The sequence below is a fragment of the Tachypleus tridentatus genome, chromosome 7 (assembly GCF_004210375.1).
Source record: "Tachypleus tridentatus isolate NWPU-2018 chromosome 7, ASM421037v1, whole genome shotgun sequence".
Taxonomy (NCBI): domain Eukaryota; kingdom Metazoa; phylum Arthropoda; class Merostomata; order Xiphosura; family Limulidae; genus Tachypleus; species Tachypleus tridentatus.
The window spans coordinates 90,078,640-90,103,475 of record NC_134831.1 but is presented as its reverse complement, the minus strand read 5'-3'; the positions used below and the strand labels follow the sequence as shown (position 1 = coordinate 90,103,475).

General features: G+C 35.9%; 1 protein-coding gene across 3 annotated transcripts in view; it reads left to right on the top strand.

Moving 5' to 3' along the window:
- The first annotated feature begins 7,726 nt into the window (after positions 1–7,726).
- Positions 7,727–24,836, top strand: part of LOC143256173 (zinc finger MIZ domain-containing protein 1-like) — a 188,381-nt gene continuing 171,271 nt past the window's right edge. For 2 of the 3 annotated variants that reach the window (XM_076513017.1, XM_076513018.1), the window contains exon 1: positions 7,727–8,227. The gene's annotated coding sequence lies outside the window, so the exon portion shown is untranslated. Of the gene's footprint in view, positions 8,228–17,489; positions 17,658–24,836 lie in introns of all 3 variants that reach the window. The other variant, XM_076513016.1, reaches the window with a different exon arrangement.

Here is a 24,836-nt window from a genome sequence, read left to right as displayed (position 1 = left end):
CTAAATGTACAACAAACAAACAGACAGGAGAACTTGATATGTGATGAAAGAGATTTAATAGAACCACAATATTGTATTTTTGAAGTGAGTCTGTTCTATTTCTTCTGAGTACACTTGGGGAAAATCAACCGTATAATGTTACTACAACGTTTATCTGTTTCGATACTATTTTATTAAAAACCTTCAATTTTTTCCAAACACATGTTGATATTCAGCGCAACTGTGTCACGAAGAAATAATAAAGTTAGTTTCAACCACATTTCTCTTGATTCTGATAAATTAATTCAAAAAAAGCATTTAAAAGTCACCCAATCATACAAAAACACTTTTAAAAGTTACGAATTTCGCACAAAGATACTCGAGGGCTATCTGTGCTAGCCGTCCCTAATTTAGCAGTGTAAGACTAGAGGGAAGGCAGCTAGTCATCACCACCCACTGCCAACTCTTGGGCTACTCTTTTACCAACGAATAGTGGGATTGACCGTCACATTATACGCCCCCACGGCTGGGAGGGCGAGCATGTTTAGCGCGACGCGGGCGCGAACCCGCGACCCTCGGATTACGAGTCGCACGCCTTACGCGCTTGGCCATGCCAGGCCTAGTCCCATAATTAATCCCATATTTTTAATTGCAATAATTAATCTTTTATTTTTAGTCAGAATGATTAACCCATTATTTTTAGTTAGAATAATTAACCCTTTCTTATTAGCCTGTCCCGGCATGACCAGGTGGTTAAGACACATGACCTATAATCCGAGGGTCGTGGGTTCGAATCCCCGTCACACCAAACATGTTTGTCCTTTCAACTGTGGGGGCGTTATAATGTTACAATCAATCCCACTATTCGTTGGTAAAAGAGTAGTCCAAGAGTTGGCAGTGGGTGGTAATGACTAGCTGCCTTTCCTCTAGTCTTGCACTACTAAATTAGGGATGGCAAGCGCAGATAGCCCTCGAGTAGCTTTGCGCGAAATTCAAACCAAAGTTTTAACCACAATAATCAGCGTTTCATTTCTTGTTATAACAATGAACCATTTTATTTTTAATTAGAATAATCAACATTCTCTTTCTAGCCAGATTAATTAATCTTTTATTTCCAGTCAGAATGATTAAACCTTTATTTTTAGTTAGAACAGTTAGTTCCTTGCTGGGAAAGCGGTAAGTCTATAGATTTACTTCATTAAAATCAAGGGTTTCGATTCTCCACGGTGAACACAACAGATATCCCCATATCGCTTTGCTATAAGAGAAACAACAAACAGAACAATTAACTTGTTTTTAATTCGAATACGTAACCCTCTATTTCTAGTTAGAATAATTAACCTTTTACTTTTAGTCAGAAGAATTAACCATTTATTTGTAATAAGAATAATTAACCTTTTATTTCTCATTACATACTTTCCTGTTTTATAAACAACTAAAAATCAAAGTACACCAATCTATTTATTTGACCATGTTTCACATGTATATATATAGAGAGAAATTCATTAATTTCATACTAACCTTGAGTACGTATTTGTATAAAAAATGTTTGGGTTTGATTGAACTTAACACTAACAACGAATTTATATGTTAATAGTTGTCATTAGGTTTCCATCTGTTATAATCTGTGAATATAACACATGTAGTTACTTGTCAATCGTACTAATCAATACAGGATCAATCGAAACTTTCAATATTATCAATTAAAGTTAAAGAGTTCATTATTATATAAAACAGCTATCACGTGATCTGACGTATGATGTCAACTACTGTACTCCATAAATGGTCATTTACTAAAACACATCTCAGAGGCCAACAAGTTAAGAAAAAAAATGTTTGTTACTAAAACTGATAGTAATCCGCACAAAAATGTTTACTGTACATCGATGTGGTCACGTCATGGTGATCACGTGCTACGTCCCGTATAACTTTGAACCCTCTTCAGGCTTATACGTCAATACCTTCTTCTTCCAGCAACTTGCTACCCACATTACAGTAGATTAGGGGAGCTTGTCCATTAGAATACAGTTATGACCACTTGCATCTACTTACAAGAACTGTAGTGATAATAAGACTGTAACACTTATAATACTATGTTCTACCACGCAAGAAGGTGTATGATTCAGACTAGCCTACCACCTTCTCAATGTGCGCTTCTCTCCTCCGTAAAATTGGGTAAAAGTCTGGTGGTCTCTTCCGTTGTCCAAGTGGACACACCCCTCATGTTTGGCTGTAGAATAAACCGTGACTTATTTCTAAGAGGGAATATTCCCTTGCGTGTTGTAAGACTAGACCACGTTCTCTTTACATTGTTGTAAACAATGGGTTAGAGAAACGTACATCACTGGTCTTCAAACACGACGCTTACCACTGTGAACGTTGAAAAAAATTATTACGTCTCAATCTCACTTTTGGTGTTGATTCACTTTCAAGTGTGAGAAGTTGTTGTTTTTTTTTAAATAGATGGTTTAGCAGGGTTCTCTACAATGGTCTACCTTGTCTAGGAAACTATTAATTGTGTAGAAGGGAGTTCATATCACACTAAAAACATCTTTCTGGGACATGTAGCCATTCTAAAGAATTGTGTTTGGCTGGTATTTATGGTTACCCATACTTTCTCAGACTTATAGTCATTCTGTAAGGAATTTTCTTTGACTGACATTTAGTGTTACCTACAGCTTGTGAGACTCATAGCCATTCTATAATGAATAATGTTTGGCTGGCATTTATGTTAACCACACTTGGTGAGACACATAGCCATTCTATAATGAACTGTGTTTGGCTGGCACTTATGTTAACCACACTTGGTGAGACACATAGCCATTCTATAATGAACTGTGTTTGGCTGGCACTTATGTTAACCACACTTGGTGAGACTCATAGCCATTCTATAATGAACTGTGTTTGGCTGGCACTTATGTTAACCACACTTGGTGAGACACATAGCCATTCTATAATGGATTGTGTTTGGCTGGTATTTTGGGTTATCCACGGTTTGTGAAACTCGTAGCCATTTTATAATGAGTTGTGTTTCGCTAGCATTTACTGTTAACCACACTTTGTGAGACTTGTGGCGACTGTTTAATGACTTGTGTTTGGCTGACATTTAGTGTTAACCACACTTGGGGAGACTTGTGGCGACTGTTTAATGACTTGTGTTTAGTCTATTTAGCTATTGCACTCCATAACGTAAAAATGTCCATTTATCTTTATTCGTCCAGATTATTTTGCTGTCTAAAACTGTTAAATAAGAAACTTTTCGCCTCTCTCACTTTCAGATGCACCACAACTGATAATGTAGGCCAGTACACTATATCAAAATAAAACATTTCAATACCATTATATAGACCACTATAGTATATCATAATAGAACATTTCAATACTATGATATAGACCACTATAGTATATCATAATAGAACATTTCGATACCATAATATAAACCAGTAAAGTATATCACAATAGAACATTTCAATACAATAATAAAGACTAGTAGAGTATGTCATAATAGAACATTTTGATACCATAATAAAAACCAGTGCATTATATCACAATAGAACATTTCAATACCATGATATAGACCGGTACAGTATGGCACAATAGAACATTTCAATACCATGATATAGACCGGTACAGTATGTCACAATAGAACATTTCAATACCATGATATAGACCGGTATAGTATGTCACAATAGAACATTTCAATACTATGATATAGACCGGTACAGTATGTCACAATAGAACATTTCAATACTATGATATAGACCGGTATAGTATGTCACAATAGAACATTTCAATACTATGATATAGACAGGTATAGTATGTCACAATAGAACATTTCAATACTATGATATAAACCAGTAAAGTATATCACAATAGAACATTTCAATACAATAATAAAGACTAGTAGAGTATGTCACAATAGAACATTTCAATGCCATGATATAGACCGGTACAGTATGTCACAATAGAACATTTCAATACCATGATATAGATCGGTACAGTATGTCACAATAGAACATTTCAATACTATGATATAGACCGGTACAGTATGTCACAATAGAACATTTCAATACCATGATATAGACCGGTACAGTATGTCACAATAGAACATTTCAATACTATGATATAGACCGGTACAGTATGTCACAATAGAACATTTCAATACTATGATATAGACCGGTACAGTATGTCACAATAGAACATTTCAATACCATGATATAGACCGGTACAGTATTTCACAATTGAACATTTTAATACTATAATCGATGCCACTACAGTATATCAAAATAGAACACTTCGATACCATAACAAAGACCAGTACAGTATATCACAATATGACATTTCTAAATTATAATATAGACCAGTACAGTGTATCACAATATACCATTTTTATATTATAATATAGAGCAGTATTGTATATCCTAATAGAACATTTCAATACCATATTAAAGGGTAGTACAGTATATCACAATATAACATTTCACTACCATAAAAAGGCTACTACACTCTATATTCTAATAGAACATTTCAATACCTTAATGAAAGCCAGTATAGTACATTCTAATAGAACATTTTATACAACTTACAATTAAGACCAGTACAGTGTATCACAATAGAATATTTTAATACCATTATGAAGGCCAGTACAGTATATGCAAATAGAGCATTTGAATATCATGATAAAGACCAGTAGAATATATCCTAATAGAACATTTCAATATTATAATAGTGACCACTATAGTATATCCTAATAGAACATTTCAACACTATAATAAGGACCACTACAGAATATCATAATAGAACATTTGAACACTATAATAAAGGCCAGTATAATATATTATTTTCAATACCGCAATGAAAGTTAGTCGTTCTAATGAGGCTCAGTATATTGGACAACCTAATGCCAGTTTGGTTTGTTCTGTTTTGAATTTCGCAGAAAGCAACACGAGGGCTATCTGCGCTAGCCTTCCCTAATTTAACAGTGTAAGACTAGCGGGAAGGCAGCTAGTCAAAACCACCCACCGCCAACTCTTGGGCTATTTTTTTACCAACGAATAGTCTGTTTGGCCATCACATTATAACCCCCTTTCGGCTGAAAGACGAACGTGTTTGGTGTGACGGGGATTCGAAGCCGTGACCCTCGAATTACGAGTGGAGTGCCTTAACCCCCTGGCCATGCGGGGCTCAAAGTTAATTGTTCTGTTTGTGTGTTTTTCTTATTGCAAAGCCATATCGGGCTGTCTGCTATGTCTACTCTGAACTCCCTGATATTAGTGATATAAACCCGTAGACTTACTGCTTTCCAGCAGGGGGCTCAAAAATAATGAGTAACAAATACATCTATAGACATTTTAACTACTTAGCTGCTAATGATATTGTTTCACACATGAAGATGTCATTTTGTTCATAAAAAATACAAGGATTGCCCCAAAAAAACACGAATATTATCTTATGAGTTAAAAATTATTCTTTTATATGTAGATTGACATAATCTGAAATTACACTACGAAGTATCGTAGGTTGTTAGATACAGATGACTTTTATTTCAAATATAATGTTAGCATTAAGAGATGGACAATTTACACAGCAAAAGTTTTAGAATTAAGTAATTTTTAAGAAGTTTAATTATGTCGAATTTGTTTACGTAACTGTTGAAGAATCATTTGGCCTGGCATGGCCAGGTAGTTAAGACACTCGACTTGTGATCCGAAGGTCGGAGATTCGAATCCCCGTCGCACCAAACATGCTCTTCCTTTCAGCCGTTAGGGCGTTATAATGTGACGGTCAGACCCACTATTCATTGGTAAAAGAGTAGCCCAAGAGTTGGCGTTCGGTGGTGATGACTAGCTGCCTTCCCTCCAGTCTTACACTACTAGATTAGGAACGGCTAGCGCAGATAGCCCTCGTGTAGCTTAGCGCGAAATTCAAAATAATAACGTTTAATTGTTTTAATTAACGTCATTTTATTGGAAACGTATTAATTTTTCTCTTTGCTTTAATAGGATATTCTTATATCATAAGATATTGTGTGTAGAAAGTTTTAGGCCTATGACAGGGTATAAATACACATACAAAAAGTAATAACATGGTTAGAAAAAGTTAGTTATATAGAATAAATAGCTGTAGAGTTTAGCCATACAGAGTATTTAGTGACGATTTTATCACAGTTTGTACTGTTATAACAGAGTAGAGAAGAATTCGTCTTTTCACGTGTGTTCTAAAGTAAAATTATACCAGAGAAACGAACATTTGTATGCACATTTGACGGGTTAATTAATTTTTATTTTAAAATAGTTGGTTTGTGCGTTTTTATTTATTGATGTAATTTTTTACCAGCTAATCACAGATACCAACCGTAAAGGATTCGTTCCACCCATACATAAAAACCTGATATAGAGCATGCACTAGGAATTAGAGACCAGTTTATTAATTATTGCCGATCCACCGCTGGAAGAACTGGCGACCAATTCACTAAATGTTGTGTACCGTTCGTTTGTTTTTTTTTAATTTCGCGCAAAGTTACACGAGGGCTATCTGCTCTAGCCATCCCTAATTTAGCAGTGTAAGACTAGAGGGAGGCAGCTAGTCATCACCACCCACCGCCAACTCTCGGGCTAGTCTTTTACCAACGAATAGTGGGATTGACTGAACGTTGTAACGACCCACGGCTGAAAGGATGAGCATGTTTGGTGTGACAGGGATTCGAACTTGCGACCCTAAAATTACGAGTCGAGTGCTTTAACTTCCTGGCCATGCCGAACTGTTGTATACCGAACACGAATTATGGGTCGCTAGTTTCTAAATAATTGTTTTTATGTCACAAAATAAACACAGCTAGGTGTACAATTCAACGGGTCTCCTTCACTTCCTGGAACTTGGAGATACTCCAATCGAGCTATTACTATTGTGTGTTTGTGTTTTTTCTTATAGCAAAGCCACATCGGGCTACCTGCTCAGCCCACCGAGGGGAATCGACCCCCTGATTTTAGCGTTGTAAATCCGGAGACATACCGCTGTACTAGCGGGGGGCGAGCTATTACTAATAATGGTGTTTATGAAATATGTTCAAAGAGCGAGATAATTATAAACAGGTTTATATGTACGGTTTAACGTTTGTCACAAATATTTTGTCTTTAAACATTTTATTGAAAATAATATATAAATATATAATAGTGAATTATCTACGTAAGTTTATACACATTACACAATGTACATTTTAAATTTCCTCTTACCCTCAACAAATCTCTAGACAATACTGAACAACTAAGCATTTCGCAACTGAAATGAATAATGTTTATGCTGTTGTTTTATCCTGCGATAGTTAGAATTGTTGGTCCTCAGGTTTATCGCCTACCCACAGTCCTCTTCTTTGGACGATGAAATCAAAGCTAGTTAGTCATCGAACGTACCACCCCTCATCACACAAATGGGTAAGCCCCGTCCCTGTTCTGCGCGTGTGGCCTGCTACATCTTTTTTGTAAGAGCTGCGCTTAGGCTTAAAGAGAACCCACATCCATCCATTTCCATTACCTCCAACCACGGCTAGGCTTAAAAAATCTCCAAACAGTTAGATGTCAGCTAAAGTGTGTATCATTAGTTAATATTTAGGCCTTGTAAAAAGAGGGATCTTTACAACTGGATTACACTACTGTAGAAATAAAATATAAGTTGTTCTGCAATCTAGAATAAATGCGTGAAAAGGCGAACTCTCGTAACGACGGTTATTACTCAATAAAGCTGTCTCACTACAAACCTCTTGTCGAACTGGCAGCAGATATATTGACGTTGATCACTTAGCAACGAAGCGCAGCGATTGCTCAAAGGAACTAATCTAGCTACGCCCCTGTAGTCCCAATTGGCCAAAGCTGTTGTCCGTCGAGTCTGTCCCTAAGCCTAAGCCATCAGTCAAACGAGGGAGGGAAACATCTGGTAGGGAGTGAGGGGGGGGGGACAACATCCTTCCGTATGTAACTCGACATGAAACGTAAACCTTATCTCACAGTGGTCGGACACGGCTGTTAGATTTTTCTCTACACGTGGATAGTTTTAATAACTCCTCTATAATACAACGACTCAGTACGTGATATAACAAGTTTTTGTTATTGCAATAACTGCTTGTGTAAACTGTCATTGAATTAGCGCCAACTCGTAGAGCAGACCTGTTATCATTTCTTTTGTTCATAATCTGCACTGGAACAAAATGAACTTATCTGTGTAGGCCTAAACTAAAGGAAGAGAAGATTCCCATGTAAGTTTTATTTCAAATTCTTACTGCCAGTGTTAGCATTGTAAAAGTTCAAAACTGACTTGTTGGCGAGGTCTTATTTCATCTGTGTGTACAAAAAAAATAAGTTTAGAATACATGAAGTAATAGTATAGTTTAAGTTACAACATTTTGTCGGAAATGACGGAGCACGGATTAGAACTGTGTTTATAGTCTCCGAAGCAAAGTAATTAGAAGCACTTTTACTGTGTTAATGTTTACTTCTCAACATCCTAGGCGAGACAAGTAACTGCTAATTGTTGACAAGGTCATTGGCTGTCTTCGGCTGGTGTCATGTAACCCTATTTAAAAATCTCTCTGTGGCAATTGCGTTATTGAGCAAAGAGGCCTCAAAAATAATTAGATGTGAAGGGGGCGCTTGTGTCTGATAAAAAGTGATACCTTACGTGGAAAGTATTGAAATAAAATAATAAATTGGAAAGATATATTTCTGTTTCTTAAGAGCCGTTTTATGTGGATTTTTGAAAGACGAAATCACTTCCCAGTAACTTATAGTGTAATTAAAGGGGGAAATTAGAAAAAAACGACCGTTACGCTCAAGATATATGTAATTTTTAACCAACTTCCTCAAGGTTAATATACATAATTAATTAATATTATGATTCAAGGAAGTTAATAAAATTCTATATTTTTGGAAAAAAAAACCTATCATTGAATTGAATTACACATTAGAATCACTATAAGTCTAATATTATTATAGATAATTAACCAAAATCGTGTTTATTTAAAGAGCAGGTTGAATTCAGTTCAGGAATTGTTCCGGATTGTTCGTTTGTACAAGTACAGCATTTAGCACGTGTTTGTGCAGTAGTGTGTTGTGAAATTAACATCCTGTAAGCGGTTTTGAGAACAGAAATGACTTGGTCACTCTTGGAGTGAAAACAACACACACGACAAGTAATAAGGGAAGAATTACCAAATCGGTAACATTAAGTATAGAACAAGTTACTCAAACATAATGTCGCAATAATCAGTGATGTTGAGAAAAATATATATGTAAAAACGGCTCGTATGGGTTGCGAAAATTTTTTTACGTAGAGGAGCGAACAACGTTTCGACCTTCTTCGGTCATCGTCAGGTTCACAAATAAAGAGGTAACTGACCACATGTTTGAAAGGCGCAAGACTGAGGTCTATACTATATAAAAATTACACTGACAAACACCACACCAACATTATTTATAAAATACAATGTGATAACTGCCACGACTTCTATATTGGAGAAACAAGTAGAAAAATGGAAACCAGATTCAAAGAACACAAAAAGTCACCTTCACACGTTTTCGAACACTGCAAGTCAAATAAACACAACATAACCATAGAAAACACTCAAATACTAAATAAAGAAACAAACATAAACAAACGCAAAATTAAAGAAGCCTTACTTATACAACAACTCAAGCCCAAAATAAACCAATACAAAGGAACACCTTTATACCTATATTAAAAACAATATAATAAATAATAATAAAAGAATAAATAGTGTAAAATTATATATTCAAACATCTAAGCACGCCCTCTACATTCCGATACTCAGTTACACAACTCCTTTCAAACATGTGGTCAGCTTCCGGTCAGTTACCTCTTTCTTTCTTTGTGAACTTGACGTTGTTCGCTCGTCTACGTAAAAAAAAAAAAAATCTCAAACCAAACGAGCCGTTTTTATATATATAATGTCGCAATTTAAATAAATACCATTATGTGTTGACATCTCTTCTGAACATGAATCGCTAGGGAACCCACACGTAGCACAACGGTTTGTCTACGAACTCAACACGCTAGAAACCAGGTTTCGATACCCGTGGTGTGCAGAGCATAGACAGCCAATTGTGCAGTTTTATGCTTAATTCCAAATAAACTTTGGGAAAAATTACATTTGTAAACCTGGTTTCAAGGTTTGATTCTCTCCTGACGTTTTATCAATTGTGTTTAAAAAATAAAACCCACTAAAGTATTATATAGGTACTCTGTTAGGTACCGTGGCCCAATCTACAGCACTCTTAACCCGATAGTACGTCACTTGACTCACAATCTGCGGCTCAGGGATTCGAATACCTATCAAACCGAACACGTTCGCCCTTTCAGCTGTATGTGGGTTACGACATGAGGATTAGTCCCACTATTCGTTTTCAAAGAGTAGGCCAAGCTTGTGTTGAGTTCCTGCCAACGTTCTACTCTGTCGCTGATAAATTAGGGACGGCTAGCACATATAGCCCTCTTATAGCTTTACACGAAATTCAAAAACAAATAAATAAACATGTAAGTTGTGTAAGACGATACGTAGGAGTGATGTACAAGTGGCCGTGAGTGTGAGTGTTAGAGGGCGCTGGGTACTTTGCACACACCTCAAATACGTTGTGCAAACAACTTAACGAGTCACATCATAAAGTTTGTTAAAAATGTTAAAACAAGAAAAAGAAATGTGGGCCACCAGGTTCACCACCATAGATTTCTGTAACAGGTTCGTTTGAAACTTATAGTAACAAAAGTCATATAATATATTTTGCAAACCTATTAAAGCCTGTTTCACAAACAATATGCCAACTGCCAGTGTATCGTTATATGGGGCGAGGTTTAGCCTTTTTCTAAATTCTCTCCCGCGTCTGATCTGAAGTCATCAAACGTTTAATGGAACTGGTGACTGTGACTAAAGTATTATTACAGTAAAACAGATATATAAGGTGGTCTTTTTAAGTAGAAGTTTACCCACATTGTTAAGTTTGAGTGGGGTCACTTGTGGTGGTGATATTTTTGTCTAGATCACACTTGTTGTTTGTAGTGTGACTGGAACTTGTGATATTTCTGTCTAGGTCACATTTGTTTATAAAATGGATAGGACTTTTGTGGTGATATTTTTGTCTAGGTCACACTTGTTGCTTATAATATGACGGGAACTTGTGATATGTTTGTCTAGGTCACACTTGTTGCTTATAATGTGACTATAACTTGTGGTGGCCTTTTTATAAGGCGCGGTTACGTTGTGTTTTGTCCATTGAAATGGCAATGTGAAAAATGTAACCAGCTCAGTTATAAGGAAAATAAACTGAAGAGGACGTGTTATAGTTAGCTTTTATCGTAAGGTGTCACCTCCAAATGGAACATATCAAGAATGTGTTACTGTTCGGTAAGTCGTTAAGTTCCAAATATCATATCAATGAAAGTTGTATCACCCACCATCATACCTTTAGAGTTGGACACAAAAATATATGGTTGTGTGGACCCACAACTACGTTCTTACATTATTATCTACGTGTTACTTCTATCATTCACATCAGAAAACAATTTAATAAAAGTAATAGCACAGCATAGTAAGTTTCTTATCTGAAGTGACGTTAGCTTTAATGCCAGCTGACACATTGTTCGATTAAAATGGCCTAAATACGGTGTTGTCAGGCCAGTCTAGCTTTTGCGAATTCACTTTTAATCGAACGTGTATTGATTTTAATCTCAAACGAAGTTTTCTGTTATCGAAATGGCTAATTGTGGTTTGTCACACCAGACTAGTCCTACGACACTAAAAAAAAAAAGTGTATATATATATGAAGAAGGCCCTCTAGTATAGATTACGCTAAGCCTAAATAAAGTAAGATTAGCAGTACGTACACGTACAACTGATATTGAATATTATGTTAGGCTAATATTAAAGTAATGAAGTTCTTTCAACGTTGACTTTAAGATACTAGTAGAAAGTAGCACAAGGAAGAAAATTGCGTATAGATTTTTATTGTTTTCATTTTTAATAAAACAATCTCAGCCATTTTTTTTATTAATGATGAAACGTACGTTTACCAAATGTAATTGCATGCAAATACCGAATCACGTGATATCTAATCTAGCAGTATTTTTAACTCTGTATAAAAATCGAATCGTAAAAATCCGACTATGGACGCATCTTACGGCAGTCTGTATATACATAAAATCCTTTCATTGTTTTGTTAACAATCCATTTCGTTGTAAATTGTCGTAAAACTTGATTTATTCAAAAGGAATTCTAACGCAGACCTTATGTAATAAAGCTCAGTTAGTTCTCGAGGTCTTCACAGTTCGTAATTTTCGACTGTTTTACAGCACTTAAAATTAATGTGGTTATATTAAAGATTATTATTATGTAGTGACCATATATTTCTGATGGATATTTGGTGTAATCTTTCTCAAGTTACTCGGGAGGCATGTGGATATATATATATATATATATAAGTTTTTCTCACATATGTTTATACTAATAAAAATATTTTTCATCATACTTAAATAATGATTGTAACACACTAGTGCTCCCGGTGACCTCGAGTTACATGAGTACTGAACGGTGAGTGATTTGTATTGCTACTGGCTACTTCAGCGAATGTTAGAAGCGGCTGGAAACACGGCATCACTACACGCACACAAACCACGTGAAACACGGCATCACTACACGCACACAAACCACGTGAAACACGGCATCACAACACGCACACAAACCACGTGAAACACAGCATCACTACACGCACACAAGTCACGTGATACACGGCATCACTACACGCACACAAACCACGTGAAACACGGCATCACTACACACACACACAAACCATGTGATTTAAAATGCCTTTTTTGTGGTTGTGCACCCTGCCTAGTCTTGAAGCAGGGATTAGACTCCAGACACAAGTCTAAGTCCAGTGTCAGAGAAGGTTCAACTGTACGTGTCAAACAACCTTAAAGGGGTTCTCCACTGTTTTTTTTTTTTGGGGGAACTTTGTAGTATTTATGAAGTAGGGTGCTTTCAGTGACCTTTCAGCCATGGAACGTCACGGTCAGTTACACAAGTCGTTAGTCAAGAGTAGCGCAAGGTTTGGCGGTGGGTAGTGTTGACTAGTGCCTTCTATCTTGTTTATCATTTCACAGTTAGAGACGGCTTTGGGCAAAATTAAACATACAAGGCTTTATAATATTTTATTTTACTATTAATGAACTTTTAAAATATACTTCTTCGAGTATTGCAAAAACTCAAATTGTGGCATGCTTAATGTTTTGAATTGTCTTAAATTTATCAGTATCGGAAGTGTAACACGAAATTATAAAGGCCTGTGTTTATAATGATCATTTCTTTGATCCTGCACAGGCAGGTGTTGAAGTTGAACGTTCTTTACAACAAAGACATGACGTGTTGCATGAAAAACCCAGACGAATGTTTGAAAGATGGCACATTCGAACTACGAGTCTGACAACAACAGCATGCTTAAACTAACTCATTGTTCTAACTTTGAATGTTTGTTAGCAAGCTTATTAATTTGCATAAAAGTTGTGATTAGCTTATAAACTAACATTCAGCGACCAATGAATGGGCTAGAGATACTTTGTTGTAACAAGTTTCATATATTGTCGTGTTAATATAGAAGGTATAGTAAAGTGACAAAGAACGAAATTGGGAGGTGGACAACATCAGTAGCGGTCTTAAAATGTCAAAGAGCATGAGAAGGGCTTAAAATGGACAGTGTAATAAGTATGTCTTGAGCGAAAACAGAACTGACTCACTTTCTTCGTAGTAAAGAGATTAGGCCTAAATTATTCAAGAGAAATCTCTGCCTTGCTTATCCCACTTTCGTTATTTTGATGAAAGAATTATAGTTAAACAAAGGCTGAGAACAGCGAGTGAATGTAATTATATGTTGTCATATTTTACACAGAATGATATAATTGTTATTTTACACAGAATGATATAATTGATAGTTTACACAGAATGATATAATTGTTATTTTACATAGAATGATATAATTGTCAAGTCAGAATATAACGTTATGACAACAGTAGAATCGAATTATCTATGTGAACTTTGTGTGATATATTTGTAAACCTTAGTTGTAAACTGATTTTATTTAAGAACTACATGAGGAAAATAGGCAGCGCCCTCTGATGAGGAAGGAGCGTAAACATCCACATTCTAGCATTACCAAGTCCTGCGTAGTTGGGCCACATTTCTTGAGGTCATTGACCCACCGAAACATAATACTCCACACTGTATGTTTCACAATTTACCCAATGAGAAATGAGGTAAATGAACAGCGCCCTCTGATGAATAAAGAACGTAAACGTGACCGACTTTATATGATAGTTGAAACCATTACCTCAAGGCAGACAAGTTGTTTAAATACTTCTCTTTGTTTATGTTTCTGAGGTCCTCCTGCGCGTGTCCTAGGTCAGTTGGTATTTGTTGTGATAGCATTCTGAAGTGAGGAGTGGAACTGCCATCGTTTCCATAAAATGTTTGGCGTTTTGCTTCTTAACTACTTGTAGCAAATTTAACCATTATTCTGTGTGATTTTTATTAATTACAAGTAGTTGAGTTTACAAACATTAAAATAATGTCTCTTCTAATTATAAAAAGTATACAAATCATTGGCTAACCAGTAATAGTTGATATGCGCCATCTATCCGTAGAGAAATTAAACTAATTTCATTCCTGTGAATTTATTGTAGTTCGTAATTTTGAAAGCACATAGGTATATTTATTGTACAGATTAGCATGGCAGGATTGTTCATTAATGTACCTATAAATAGTCGAACTATGAATTTTGTTTGTGGTGACAAACGCTCTTAATTAAGTAAAAGTAGGTTTTCTACTCAGGGCTTTCTACACTTCAAATCTGAGCAAAACTGTTTTACCACTTGTTATTATAAAATATATAATATTTTTTTTCTAACTTTCAATATTTAATGCAATGGGTTTGTAAATTAAGTATAGGGGGTTGGCAGTCTTACAGTAGTTACAGGACATAAGGTTCTATCAGAACAACGTTGGTGATTGGTTAAAAATAATAAACAACTATAAAGGACATTCAGTTAATTCTCATTTAAATGGATAGAAATGTATTTATATTAAACTTCCTTTATATATTAGTCATGTTAAACCTTTTTAAATCCATGTAATGCCGTGTTGCAATTGGATAGAAATGTAATTATATTAGACTGTGTCTAAGGTAGGCCTTTTTAAATCCAAACATGCTTTGATTTTAGGAGAAACATTCTACTGGTGTGTTATTTATCGTACATATATATGTATCTATATATATTCAAGCTTTCGGACCCTCAATCTTGGTTCCGGAACCTCCTTTTAAATAAGTGCGTTACTTATCACGCGTGGTTCCAAGCATGCGCTGTTTTTTCCAGAACATCTTTCACTGTGTTATATATCATACACATAATGCCTGTTTCAGATATCCCCCTTCCCCGCATGGTATGTTATTTGGTACTCTGGAGACAGTTCATAACGTTATTTGACATATTTCTTTGATATATTAAAACTTTTAAAACCACATATGTTAAGGAAGTGAACAAACTTGGTTTATAACACCGTTTTATATAAAGATTGTTTGTTTGTTTTTTTGAATTTCGCACAAAGCTACTCGAGGGCTATTTGTGCTAGCCGTCCCTAATTTAGCAGTGTACGATTAGAGGGAAGGCAGCTAGTCATCACCACCCACCGCCAACTCTTGGGCTACTCTTTTACCAACGAATAGTGGGATTGGGATTGATCGTAACATTATAACGCCCCCACGGCTGAAAGGGCGAGCATGTTTGGCGCGATGGGGATGCGAACCCGCGACCTTCAGATTACGAGTCGCACGCCTTAACACGCTTGGCCATGCCGAGCCACCTTATATAAAGTACGTTTATATAAAGTACGTTACCAATTAAAACTAACCTACTCCAAAGCACGTTCCTCGACCTAAATCATATCTTCCTTCATCGTTAAAGTTTCATTTCACAGATATTTGGGTCTAGACTTTAAATAATATGGTTTTCACTTCTGCCAAATGGAGATCTTCTGGTTCTTTGGCTATCTGTTTTTTACTTAACTTCTCATCCTTACCATTCGGACAAGCAGACCGTGTTCGCCCTCACCAACCCCTCCCTCTGGTGGCCCACCTACCGACTTAAACTGCACAAATTGGAAGTACCTTCTGGGTCAAAGAACACTAGACTCAAAGTCTACCGTTATTCTTGCGCGTCAAAATGCCACGCGTTTGTATCGGACTCAAGTGACCATTTGTGCATGTTGACAAAAACCATCACTTTCAACAAGTCTTGTCCACACACCCAATGTTCCATCTTACTGGTCTTTCCCATGATGTACACACACCGAGCGGTGATTTATCTTGCTAACTACCAGTCGCACACATTTTGTACACGGGACAATACAAGTCACGCTTGAACACTCGGCCAATCTGCACCGGAAAGAAGTCTTAAAAAAACGCTTTATTACATCACTTCCTCGTGCAATACTCCTGCTGCTATTACAAAATATGAACTCCATGCTCATATCACACGTTATTCAAAACATGAATGAGGCAGTTAAACATTTCTGTTCAATAATTAATCAACATATTTCCACAAACTGTAGAAGAAAAGTCACTTAACACCAAACTTGTATTACATGAAGACAAAACGTTTTGTTTGAAACACAGAGAAATAAAATAACTTTAATTCATTTGTACTTCCTCTTTTAAAGCAGCTGTTAAATCGTTAAAGTCAAACCCTCGTCCGTAAAATAGAGGTCTAGTTTCTCAAGGCGGAATTGTCATACAAATGCGTTTTCATATTGACAACACGTCATATATGACGTAACAACACGTCAATATTCAAAAACGGCTCGTTTGGGTTGAGAAAATATTTTACATAGAAGAGCGAACAACGTTTCGACCTTCTGCGGTCATCGTCAGGTTCACAAAGAAAGAGGTAACTGACCGGAAGCTGACCACATGTTTGGAAAGGGTTGTGTAACTGAGTGTCGGAATGTAGAAGGCGGTGTTAGATGTTTGAATATATAATTTTATTTATTTTATTATATTAATATAGGTATAAAGGCGTTCCTTTATATTGGCTTATTTTGGGTTTAAGTTGTTGTATAAGTAAGGCTTCCTTAATTTTGCGTTTGTTCGCTCTTCCATGTAAAATATTTTCTCTATCCATACCAGTAGTTTTTACATATATATTTCTCTACAAGTGGGTTTTCTCGACATCACTGATTATTATTTCATCACGTCAGTATATTAAGTAAAACTCGAACCATGATGTTAGTAACAACAAAGTTACACTTGAGTTATACATATATATTTAATTCAAACTTCCTAAACCATCGTATTTTATTATTATATTACAGATTTATTTTTACTAGAAGTACTGTTATCAATGAACCTATATTAATTTAGGTCACTTAAAGGTGAGCTTAAAAATGTGTGTGTATTTTCTTATAGCAAATCCACATCGGGCAATCTGCTGTGTCCACTACGGGAAATCGAACCCCTGACTTTAGGGTTGTAAATCTGTAGGCTTACAGGGGGACGAGATTAAAAGGACCCAGAAACTTCAAATGTATTTCAGTTTGGTTCCGGTTTCCGGGTTTCGCCGTGGTTTCTTCAATGGTATTTAAGTTTTCAGTTTCTTGAAACGTGTCGCAGTTTTGGTTTCACTTTATTGGATTATACGAAACATTTATAAGCTTACAATAACTTCTAACAGGAAATCGCACTACGCACGTGAACTCTTCAATTTAAATCTGAAGTGTTCTAAGTATGTTCCAACCAAAACGGAAATATCCCCATCAACATAAAAATGACCGGCCACATACAGGCTTAACAAGAAATATTCATTTAAAGATATAATACACAGACTGAAGAAATATTTACTACACGATATAATATACACACTTAAGAAATATCTATTCATCGATATAAAATACAGGATCAGCAGCAATTATATATCATCGATATGATATAGAGACTTAGGAAATGGATACTCGACAGAATAATATATAGACTTAGGAAATGTGTAATCTACAGTATATTATACAGTCTTAAGAAATATCTACTCCACAGTATAATATATAGACTTAAGAAATATCTACTCCACAGTATAATATATAGACTTAAGATATATCTACTCCACAGTATAATATATAGACTTAAGAAATATCTACTCCACAGTATAATATATAGACTTAAGAAATATCTACTCCACAGTATAATATATAGACTTAAGAAATATCTACTCCACAGTATAATATACAGACTTAAGAAATATTTACTCCACAGTATAATATACAGTCTTAAGAAATATCTACTCCACAGTATAATATACAGTCTTAAGAAATATCTACTCCACAGTATAATATACAGTCTTAAGAAATATTTACTCCACCGTATAATATATGGACTTAAGAAATATTTACTCCACCGTATAATATATGGACTTAAGAAATATCTACTCCACAGTATAATATACAGTCTTAAGAAATATTTACTCCACAGTATAATATATAGACTTAAGAAATATCTACTCCACAGTATAATATATAGACTTAAGAAATATTTACTCCACAGTATAATATATAGACTTAAGAAATATCTACTCCACAGTATAATATATAGACTTAAGAAATATCTACTCCACAGTATAATATATAGACTTAAGAAATATTTACTCCACCGTATAATATACAAACTTGAGAAATGTATACTCCACGATATACTACACAAACCTAAAACTATCTAGTCAAAAATATACACACTTAAGAAATATATAACATACGAAAATGTTAAAAAGTATACACACGAGTCGATAGGCGCTATTTATATCACAAACTTGTGGGAACAAGAAAAGCGTATTGAAATTTTATGGGATTTTGTCATACAAACTACTAATTGGTCGATTTGTGATTACATGTTTCACTCTCCCTGCAGGTTAATACGAAGTGTATAAAGAACCCGCAGTAAACATCTGAGTGAAATAATTTATTTTCTATGTGGTCTGGCCCGGCATGGCCAAGCGTGTTAAGGCGTGCGACTCGTAATCCGAGGGTCTCGGGTTCACATCCCTGTCGCGCTAAACATGTTCGCCCTTTCAGCTGTGGGGGCGTTATAATGTGACGGTCAATCCCACTATTCGTTGGTAAAAGAGTAGCCCCAGCGTTGGCGGTGGGTGGTGATGACTAGCTGCCTTCCCTCTAGTCTTACACTGCTAAATTAGGGACGGCTAGCACAGATAGCCCTCGAGTAGCTTTCTGCGAAATTCAAAAAACAAAGAAACAATCTTTATATAAAACGGTGTTATAAACCAAGTTTGTTCACTTCCTTAACATATGTGGTTTTAAAAGTTTTAATATATCAAATATAAGTCTGCCATATTAAAAAACAATATTAGTTTTTAGTAAACATAAAACTAATAATAAACTTGGTAATCGAATAAATTATTTCTCTTAAAAATAAAAGTTGGAATTAATTTAAAGTAAAATTAAAAAAAAATCGCATGAGTCGCACGTGTTTGTTGTAAACAGTTTTGACGCAGATTTCTAAAGTGGAACAAGTGTGGTCCTACAGGTTCGAAAAGTTATATATGGACAAAAGAGACAATACAGCAGTTTCGTTGGCTTATATTTTCTGTTCTGATGAGCTAAGCAGCTAGTTTAGGTTAATAAACAGTGAACCTTTTTGTTAATAATGAATCATCTGGTAATTGGTCAGCTGGATTGGTTTAATAAACAGTAAACGTGTTTGTTAATATTGAATCATCTAAGTAACGTGGTTATTGGTCAGCTGGATTGGTTTAATAAACAGTGAACGTTTTTGTTAATATTGAATCATCTAAGTAACATGGTTATTGATCAGCTGGATTGGTTAAATAAACAGTGAACGTTTTTGTTAATATTCAGAAGTTTGTAACTGGGATTTCCAAGTCAGGGTTAGGAAGCGCCAGAAGGGTTATATTGTTCGGTATTTTGTGTTATTAATCTCTACCCTCACGTAAAATGGAACTACAGTTTAGCACTCGTGGTGGACGTTTATTTAAACAGTGAAATTCCTGTTATTAGGTCGTTTAAAGTAGAACAGGAAACCGATGTAAAGCATTGAGTGGATTCAATTGTTTTAGTCCAATCAGTGTTATGTGTTATATATATGTTTCTTTCGATCCACATTCCACTGTGTCTTCAAACAACGTTTTCATTGTGTTCCAGTCTTTATTTCATTAGTTTAATACTGTATTAAGGCCTTGAACTTTGGTTATGCAATGATGACTTCTTAAGTTATTCAGTTTGATAGGGTGTGTGTAATATCTTGCCAAATTCTTATTGAATATTTCATATAAATGATTAGTGACGTGCAAACTAGTCTGTTGAATCGATTGGCACGAAAATAATCGACTGAAATTATGGTTTCGTATTACTCCATATATTGGAAGTAATGCTGTTAATGGTATGTTTGTTTGTTTGTTAAGTGCAGAGCTACATAATAGGCTGATTTTAAATTCCTAACTAGAGGGGAAGCAACTCTGACAACGCCCGCCGCCAGCTTTTTCTTCATGAAATGATAACTAGAGAAGGCAGTTTATTGACTGTTCCAGGCTCCATTTTTTTTGCTCGTAAATATCAAGGTCTGAGGGTACTAATTAGTTAATCAAATGTAATCGATCAATCGGTCGTCATATATTATGCATCACCCAGCTCTAGGTGGTGGTTTATGTTCTAAGTGTAAACTATTCGTTTGTCACATAGTTTATACCTGTTTTGGTTTTCCATCGGTTTGAATATGATTGTTTTACACCCTTGTGCAAATAAATTTAAACAAATGGTCATTTCACAATATTTTCAGCATGGCGGACGGTGTAGGCTCGCTGGACCCGCTGATTTCCTTTAATTGTCATTTTTTCACACAGACGGCGTCATTAGCTGTGTTTTGCAGTACGGTCGATCTATTTTTGGTATATATGACGAAATATTGAGGAATATTACGTCATTCGAAATTGCGTTAAAAGGGCAAGGAGACCAGTCAAAAAACAACTTCTTACCAACTTAATGAAGAAAAACCGGTATCAATGGGGTCTGAGATACAAGAAATGGACGCAAGAACAATGGAGGAAGGTGTTATTCAGTGACGAGACTCATTTCTTCGTACAGGGTCAAAGAAGCCTGCATGTTTGCAGATCTCCAGGTGAGAAACTTCGAGAATCTCACATCATTCAGTTCGTAAAACATCCCTTGAAGAAGATGTTTTGGGGCTTTTCCAGCTGCTATGGCGTCGGAGGCTTACATATCGTAGAAGGTATGATGCGAGGACCACAGTACATCGAAGTTTTGCAGACAAGAGTCGTTACAGAATTGAAAAAAGATTTCCAGATGGATCTGGCATTTTTCAGCAAGATCTGGCTCCGTGCCACACATCGAAACTTGTGAAGAATTTTATGACTACAACACGAATAAAGGTGCTGGACTGGCCTGGAAACTCCCGGACTTAAATCCTATTGAAAATCTTTGGGCGATTTGTAAAGAAAGACTTCGAGAAAAAGACTGTACTACGAAAGATAAGTTAATTGAGGTGTGGTACCGCGACCCAAAAATTAGTAAAGATTGCAGTCAACTCGTGTACTTGATGCCAAAACGGATTAATGATCTTCTGAAAAATAAAGGCGGTCATATCATGTATTAATTTGTGAGTAATTTTTGGTTCTCAGAAATAAAACGCAAAAAATTGAAAAAAAATCGTAATTTTCCGTCTTGTTTCAGTTAATTTGCACAAGGATGTATATCTATATAACTCTGTGAAAACAAAACACACCTCACCAACGGTTTCTTATTTCAACGTTTAAAGTGTAGCAGTTTGTTTAATAAACTGAATTGAAACTAGTTATAACAGTATTTCAGGTTATTGAACGTGAGTATAGTTGTATACGTCTAAAGCAAACTTTTTTTATATTCCACCAATAATTGAGTTTGTTTCCTTCTTCCAAGCATCACTGATAAACCGTGGGTTAATACAAGGAAACTAGTCTGTTGCTACTCACGTTGTCTTCGCACGTGATCATTACATATCTATGTAACGATGTTATTCATATTTCATTACAAGTTACAGCGTTTACAGTGGAATTTGTATTCAGAACAGATACGATTACTTGTAGGGTTGTTCTCAAATACGCTAGTTAAAGTAAATATATGTTTACGTTGAAACTGCTTACATTAACAATAAGTGAACTGTTACTTCTTGGACGTAATTTATCGGCCTGGCATGGCCGAGCGCGATAAGGCATGCGCTCGGAGTCTGAGGGTCGCGGGTTCGCATCCGAGTCGCGCTAAACATGCTCGCCCTCCCAGCCGTGGGGGCGTTATAATGTAACGGTCAATCCCACTTTCGTTGGTAAAAGAGTAGCCCAAGAATTGGCGGTGGGTGATGTGAACTAGCTGCTTTCTCTCTAGTCTATAACTAACTGCTAAATTAGGGACGGCTAACGCAGATAGTCCTAGTGTAGGTTGACATGGAGTTCAACACAAACCAAACACTTTCTAACATGGTGTAGTATAAACTACCACGTACAAAGAAGTCATTCTCAAACAACACAGCCTTTAGAACTCTAACTACCACGTACAAAGAAGTCATTCTCAAACAACACAGCCTTTAGAACTCTAACAACCACGTACAAAGAAGTCATTCTCAAACAACACAGCCTTTAGAACTCTAACAACCACGTACAAAGAAGTCATTCTCAAACAACACAGCCTTTAGAACTCTAACAACCACGTACAAAGAAGTCATTCTCAAACAACACAGCCTTTAGAACTCTAACAACCACGTACAAAGAAGTCATTCTCGAACAACACAGCCTTTAGAACTCTAACAACCACGTACAAAGAAGTCATTCTCAAACAACACAGCCTTTAGAACTCTAACAGAAACGACCGCTTTGCGTCACGCAGGAAGAATGGAGTAAATATTTATTTATTTCGTTACCACCTGAACAGTGTCGAAAGTAGGCGAACAGTTACGTATAACTAACACCTATTATAAATAATGTTTTCTTATTTTACACTTTTGAATAGTAACATAAAACAATGTTGAGTAGAGATGTGAAACATTTCACTTGTCACTGACGTGTATCTATGTACACCCTATTTCAAAATACACAAGTGTACTGACTTGTCGACATATATGTAAAAACATATATATTACACATATATTTAGCTGTACAAGTGGGTTTTCTCGTCATCACTGACCCGATGATAATATAAATGAAGAAAAAAAATTGATCTTAAGAGAAATAGAAAACAGAAAGGGGGTTTGGAAAATATCAGGATAAGGGGGGGTTAGCTAAACAGTGGTGCTAAGATAAGGAATCAAAGCGGGGTTGTATGGCTAGCTGCAATCATCTGTTTGTAAAGTGACAATGAAATTTGTACAAAACAGTGCATGCAAGTGTCACGTGATCAATGTTTCCCGAAATTACTAATGGTGTGTGTAATTATTGTTCAATAGACATGTAATATAAATGTATTAAAACATTGTAGCTATGTAAACTGTTGATAAATTACGTTTGTTTGTTTTGAAATTCGCACAAAGCTACTCGAGGGCTATCTGTGCTAGCCGTCCCTAATTTAGCAGTTAGTTATAGACTAGAGAGAAAGCAGCTAGTTCACATCACCCACCGCCAATTCTTACCAACAAATAATGCGATTTACGTTATATCGCACCCACGGTTGAAAAGGCGAGCATGTTCTGCGATCAGTAGATTGCATCTCGAGCGTCCTCTAACGAGTTAAGTAACTTGATGATTCAGTAGTTAGTTAAATATATATACAAAAACGGCTCGTTTGGGTTGAGAAAATATTTTACATAGAAGAGTGAACAACGTTTCGAATTGGGTTTTGATACCTACGGTGGTCAATTTACAGCCCATTGTGTTGCAGTAACCCGTGCAGTAGTATGAATACCTAAATACATTATTAATGTCATTTAACTTGAATGTATTTACCCGTCTTCCTTTCTATTATGACTTGTAAAGTATCTTCATTTTATGACCAGTGTAGTTTGTGCTTTCTTTTTTAACAGTTTAGAGGATTCGTTTTGGTTTTAACGTTCACACGATTGACGAGATTGGATATTGCTTCTAGAGGGCGCTTTCAGGAACTTGTTCCCGCCAGTCAAGGCCATTTTTGGAACTTTAGCATAAAACGAGGCCGAAGGTTGAATAATCGTATAGATTGTTAAATAAAACTTGGGGTCAGTAGATTTTTTTCCCCTCCACCTAAGTTTTCAGGCTGTGGAACAAATAATTTATGGATTTTCTCACTAATAGGATTAGATCCCGCTTGTCAAAGCCATGAAAATGACTTATTTGTTCAAAACCTGAATTATATCGCAATGACATTCAATGTGTAGTTTGCGGGTCACGGGTTTGAATCCCATCAGTTCAATCATGAGGGAAAAGAGTCGCCCAAGAGTTAGCCGTAGTAGTCACCCTTCAAGTAGCTTTGCGTGAAATTCAACAAAAACAACAAACAAAATTGGACTGAAACTGACGCTTATGCGAAATTCGTTCAGGTTATAATTGCTTTGTTCATGCAAATCTATGAATAGGGTGAAAATAGAAAACAATTATATTTTAAAGTGTGAAACGTTAGCCTCAATCCATTTTTATACACTCAACCGAGCAGCGCTTCTTTCAGGTTCGTGTTTGTCGGAACACTTTGTTACCTGAAACATCACTGGTTGACGTGTTCCGGTTTTCTTGAACTGTGTTATAGATCCAGGTGGTTGCCATGGTGACGAAGCTGCCTGCCA